Source organism: Nicotiana tabacum, chromosome 6 (genome assembly GCF_000715075.1).
Source record: "Nicotiana tabacum cultivar K326 chromosome 6, ASM71507v2, whole genome shotgun sequence".
Taxonomy (NCBI): domain Eukaryota; kingdom Viridiplantae; phylum Streptophyta; class Magnoliopsida; order Solanales; family Solanaceae; genus Nicotiana; species Nicotiana tabacum.
The window spans coordinates 25,559,485-25,566,003 of record NC_134085.1 but is presented as its reverse complement, the minus strand read 5'-3'; the positions used below and the strand labels follow the sequence as shown (position 1 = coordinate 25,566,003).

The 6,519-nt window shown below is 32.1% G+C and overlaps 1 pseudogene; it reads right to left on the bottom strand.

Moving 5' to 3' along the window:
• Nucleotides 1-2,471: 2,471 nt before the first annotated feature.
• LOC107787284 (UDP-glycosyltransferase 74F2-like) lies at nt 2,472-4,712 on the bottom strand (annotated as a pseudogene).
• Between the last annotated feature and the right edge of the window lie 1,807 nt (nt 4,713-6,519).

Sequence of the window (6,519 nt, the reverse complement as noted above, 5' to 3'; positions counted from 1 at the left end):
AGAAAGAAAAAAGTTTTTTTTTTGTACGTGACACAATTTGACCTTTTGAGATAAAAATTACAAATTAGCAACTTTAAACTTAATGTCAGTTAATTAACAAATGTATAAACCATTCTAATGTGCAGTTGTTCACAATAAAAAAACTTTGTTAGTGGATGACTCTTTATATTTGTAGAGTAAATAGCACGAGGAAGGAACTACGTACAATCTTGTCATTAGAACACTAAACATTTAGGGGTCGTTTGGTTGGAATACGATTTATACCGATATAAGTTATGCCGGGATAAGTTATACTGGGATTAGTTATGTTGGGATTGTTGTTTATTCATTGTTTGGTATGGTGTATTAAGAATGACAATTGCATAATTTCTAAGAAGAATGTATAAGTTATAATGATGCTAATTATCTCACCTTCTATAAGGCATAAGTTATCCCGGTGTTAACACCGGGATAACTTATACCTGATTTGCTAACCAAACAGAGTATTAAGGTGGTATTAAATTGTTATACCACCCTTATACATTCTTATACCTCATATCAAACGACCCCTAAGGGTGTGTTTTGTATGAAGGAAAATATTTACCATGGAAAATGGGTGGTTTTATCAATTATTTTCCTTTGTTTGGTTGGTAAATGGAAAACTTTTTCCGCAAAATATATTCTAATGTTTGGTTATAGAGTAGAAAATATTTTTTATGCTACTCTCCTCACTCCCTTCCCCCAAGTCCCCATTTTTCCTTGCTCTCGCCCCCCCCCCCCCCTTTCCAAATACCCAATGTTTTCAGGGCTTTATTTTCTTCAAAAATTTAATCATTCTTATAAAAATTCACATAAACCCAAAGGAACTAATGTGTTGCTTTACTTTTTTTTACGCAAAATAATGTTGAAATTTATGCTCCATAACTATAAAGAAAATACTCTTTTATTGGTTGAAAAAGAAAGTACTCTTTCTACAACATGAAAATAAAGTAATCATTTTATTGAAATAAAAGAAAACACTTTTTCTATATCATGAAAAGAAAATACTCATTTTGTTGAAATGAAAAAAATATTTTTTCTACATCATGAAAAGAAAATACTTTTTTTTTGTGGAAATGAAAGAAAATATTTTTTCCTACATAATGAAGAGAAAGTACTTTTTTTGTTGAAATGAGAAAAAAAATACTTTTTTTATATCATAAAAAGAAAATACTCATTTGTTGAAAAGAAAAAAAAACTATCTATAACATGAAAAGAAAGTACTATTAATAATATTTTTATTTAGGGTGGGGGTGGGGTGGGGTGGAGGGTTGGGGTGTGGGTGGGTAGGGTGGGGGTGGGGTGGGATGATGGGGGTGGGGAATAGGGCGGGGAAGATTAAAAAAGAGTTTTGGAAAATGTTTTCCCTTTTCTAGGTAAGGAAACATTTTGAATTCCTAAGGAAACTATTTTTCAAAACATTTAAGCCAACCAAACATGAAAAAATTGGAAAATATTTTTCAAAAAATATTTTCCTTCGTATCAAACCCACTCTAAAAAGTCAAGTGGTTATATGATTAACAATAAACTGGTTTCTTTAGGGCTTGAATCTGAAATTTGGCATACCATCTTGATCCAACTTCAGTGAAGCTCTAACCTTTCTAGGCAATATATATAACTCCTTCATTGAAGATAACACGTCTTTGAATTTTCTTCCAAGTTAGGTAACTGATCTACAACCAAATTTTCCTCTCTAAAAATATTTATAAACTTAGAGACGTGTTGAAGATAACACAAGTCTTTGAGATCTGTTAAATGATATATCAATTTATGTTGGTTTGCCTTATCTATCTAGTCTTAAATCTAATGCCACACATACATTAAGGTCAGTAGTGGATCCCGGATTTTGGGTTTGTGAGTGCTTAACATTTTTGACATAAAATACTACCAATCACGTTGTATAAATACACAACTATTTGAATACGGCGATAAAAATATTAATGAAAAAACTCATAATTATAATATTATAGACACTGCAAAATTGTAATGGATAAGACAACTAACGTTTAAAAAAAAGTGGGTTTTACCATTCTAGAGGACCATTTCGTCTCCAAACGAACTTTGAAGTCCTTTCTAAGTAGATTTTCGTTTTCTTTGTTATGGTGAATTAAATGAAGTTAAAAAAAATTAAAGAAAAAGTTAAAACATAAGTCAATGAAAAAGAATGAAAAATAAGTAGTATTGGACCAAGATAGTGGCTAGTGAAAGAACAAAAATGTAAACCTAATTGAACGGGGGCAAAAGAAAGAAGCTTCATAATATAAGGAAAATGCCTCATAAAAAGGAGTTGTTTGAAGTGAGAATCGAACTCTCACTCCTCAAATTTCATAGCTTTCCAACACCTTCTCTAGATCAAAGCACCCATCAAACTTTTTGTAATCTGGGTGCTAGCTCACTCCTCAAATTCAGATGCCTATTTTTTTGTTCCTGTCTTATTTGCTTAAAAAAAAGAGTAGAATGCAATGATTAAATCACTGATCATTGAATTATTTAGTACATTTTGATACAAATTCTTCAATATTTTTATCAGATGTCCCACCTTCATTAACAGCTTCCTTAGCCAAATCCTTCCAATTAAGGGCATTTTTCTTCATTTCTTTCCCTTTGTCTCCTTCTATTATTGTTCTTACACATTTCTCAACTTCTTCTCTTCCAACAAGCCCTTTCTCATTAACATTAACTCTCACTCCTACACTCCAAACATCTTGTACTAATTTCGCATTCGTAGTTTGATCAGTCCATAGTGGCATTACAACCATCGGCACTCCAAGACTCAAAGCTTCAGTCGTTGAATTCCACCCGACATGTGAGAAAAAACACCCAATTGCCTTATTAGATAAGACTTGTAATTGTGGACTCCAATTTATCACTAATCCTTTCTCAGAGGTTTCCTCAATGAAATTTTTGGGAATTTTTGCTTCATCAGAAGTCCTAACAACCCATAAAAAGTAGTAATTGGTTGCTTTTAAACCCCTAGCTATTTTTTTCATTTCTTTATTATCTAAAGTGGACATACTACCAAACGCTACATAAACAACAGATCCTTCTGCTTTAGTATTTAGCCAGTTGATACATGTTGAAGCATCCACTTGATATAGACTGAGACCATATTCAGTGTCATTTTCAACTCTATTGTCCAAATACAAAGATGGCAACGTTGGGCCTATGGTCGACATTGGAATGACTTGACATTGTGTCTACTACCTGCAATAAATATATTAATGAAAAATGGATTCAACTTTTATACAGTAAAAATAAATTCTTTTTACCTCATTATTGTAATTTAACCGGCTATAACATATCCTTAATGATATATTTAACTCATCATGTAAAAGATAAGTAATAGTACTAGATACCAAATATTCCTGCTTTTAATAACTTTATTATGTAATCATAAAATGTTTAATATTTAGTTACTTTATGTTTTATATTTTAATTAAATAAAAATACAAAATTATTGATTTTTTTATAATAAATATTTTGATTTACTTTTTTTCTTTTACTAATACTAATTGTAAACTGTATATTTACTATCCTTTTTCCTAATTGGGCACTCAAAATTACTTTTTGACAAGATTTGACCAAACATATTTTTCTTATCAAATATTGCAAAAAAAAAAAAAAAAAAAAAAAAAACAGCCGATCAAATGAATTGATGAAACATAAATTACTACCCTCCAAAAGTAATTTTTCAAAAAATATTTTTGAACAAAAGCGCTTTTCAAAATAAATAATTTTTGGCAGCTTAATCAAACAGTCTCGTACCATTCAAATATAAGTATTAGAACGAGTGATAAGATATGAAACAAATATTCAAGTGAAAACGATTAAATAATCCCTTAAATAGAAAGAAAAACCCACGAAAGAGTTTTAGTAGATGACGAATTTGTCCACAAATAGTAAGTTTGAAACTAACCTCAGCCTCCAACTTGTAGAATGAGTTCACAAAAACATAATCAGCTTTGTCCACATTTACAAACTGATTTAACACCAACTCAAAGTACGCTGGATATGTACCATGGACATAAATGAATGACCATATCTCGAAGTTCGAGCTCCGGCAATCCCGGAATCCTCACCGGAGGTCACGAAATTGGCAATGTCAATTTTCCGTGATGAACATAATAGTAAATATAGTTCACAGCACAAGCTTGAGTGAAAAAACAAGCTCCAATTAGGCCATGATCTTTAGCTACGTCTAAAGCCCATGGCATGAAAGCATCATAAATGATACAAGTAATAGGAAACTCTGATTTTTCGTATTTCTTAATAAGATCCGCTAGGGTTTGCGAGCCGATTTTCTTGAAGCGTTCGAGATAGGTGACTACGCTGTCAGCTTCAGCGTAGCCGCCTTCGTCGAACCCATCGGAAATGGTATCGATACTAACGGTATTGGAAATTGGGCGGACAGAATGGGAAATGAAGTTAGTAATGGCTAAAGTGGTCTTTAGACCTTTGGAGACTAAACGTTTGCAGAATTGAAGCATAGGGTTTATGTGGCCTTGGCTTGGATAAGGAAGAGCTAGAATATGAGCTCCATACTTTTTGTTATTCAACAAGTCCATCTTTCTTCTTTTGCTTTATTGGGAGTCTAATTTTTCCTTTCTCTATCACTTGTGCGATGAATAAGAGGTATATATACAGCTAAGGATGAAGAAATTGAAGATCATTTCCACAAAATCCTCGTTAAATTAGACAATTAATAATATTTAGGAATTTTATCAACACAGATGTTGACTAATAACAAGGAAATGGTGCTTGGTCTACACGGATTATGTAAAAAAATTATAGTTGAAACCATGTATAATAGAAAGAGAATCTTTTTATGCATGTTGTTACTCTGGCACCTTTTATTTGTCATATATGGTTGAGTATTCTTCGTTAGATTAGGCAATTAATAATATTTAGAAATTTTATCTACACAAATGTTGACTCGTAACAAGGAAAGGTTGCTTGGTCTACACGGACTATGTAAAAAAATTATGGTGGGACACTAGATATAATAATACTAAAAGAGAGACTTTTTATGCATGCTTTTGGTTAGCAAATTTGAACTTGTCTACCTTTATTTTTTGTCGTCATTGTGCTATCTTATTATTACGTACCTTGTTTTACAACTTTGAAGTAATCTTATTTTGGTAACAATTATGAATATTACCGTAATAAAACAAATCTATACACCTAAAGAGTACCTAGTTTCACAACCATCATATAGCACTACTAGAAATTTGGTAAATATCGACCAAAAAAACCGACCAACGTTGGTCGGTTATGGTTAATTACCGACCAAAACCCCTCCAAATACGCTTGGTCGACATAACCGACCAAAACCCCTCCAAATACGCTTGGTCGCTATTTTGATGGTTGTTTTAATATACCGACCAAGGTTGGTCGTTATGTTAAAATGACATCTGAAGAATTTAAAATATTTATCGACCAACTTTGGTCGGAAACGTATTTTAATAATTTAATTTTACTGACCAAAATTGGTCGGTGTATTTAAATTGTATTTTTTTATTAATTATTAAATTTAAGAAATTACCGACCAAAGTTGGTCAGTAAATGAAAATATATATTTTTAAAAAAAATTAAAATTTAACAATACCTACCTAAGTTGGTCGGTAATGTTGAATTTTGGGAATTCCTTGTTCATTAACCGACCAACTTTTGTCGGTAATTGTAAATTTTTTATTTATTTTTTTAATGATTACCGACCAACTTTGGTCGGTAATTTACAGAAAAATATTTTTTTTATTAGAAACCGACCAACTTTGGTCGATTTTTTGGATTTTAATTTTGGCATAAAATGCATGTTTTGGCAGCAACACCACCACCACCACCAACAACAACAACAACATAACAACAATCAATAAATACATTAAAACTAACAAATTGAAGTTCATATGAACATAAAAATCCAAAACCAAGTTAAAACTTATTACAACTAGTTCAAAACGGGTTCTATTTGTCCAGTCCAAAGTATATAAAAGTCAAGGAGTGTTTTGTACAACATCATCAGCACCGTTTGATGAACTTTCATATAAAAGACGGTATAGAGAAGGGTCTTGTGGAGGACGGGAAGAACGATCACGGGGAGGACGGGAGGAACGATCACGTGCAAGTCGAGCCTCTGGCGATGACTCACGAGACCGGGGCAACGGAAAAGCTCCAGTAGATAGGAGAGTTCTGATCTGAGCTTGCATGCCAAGGAATTGAACATCTCTAACCCTTCCACATGGTCGGGTTCTTTTAGGGATTGATAGACTTGTGAAGATCCTAATTAGTATATATAATTTATCATCAAATATATCTGTTTGTAAATTGATTCATCGACTTATAACTTACTCAGATGCATCGTTGAATATTAAAAACAAAACGTTTGACCTATATATATCTCTCTCTAATCTCTCTCTCTTTATATATATATATATATATATATATATATATATATATGTGTGTGTGTGTGTGTGTGTGTGTGTGTGTGTGTGTGTACGTGACAAT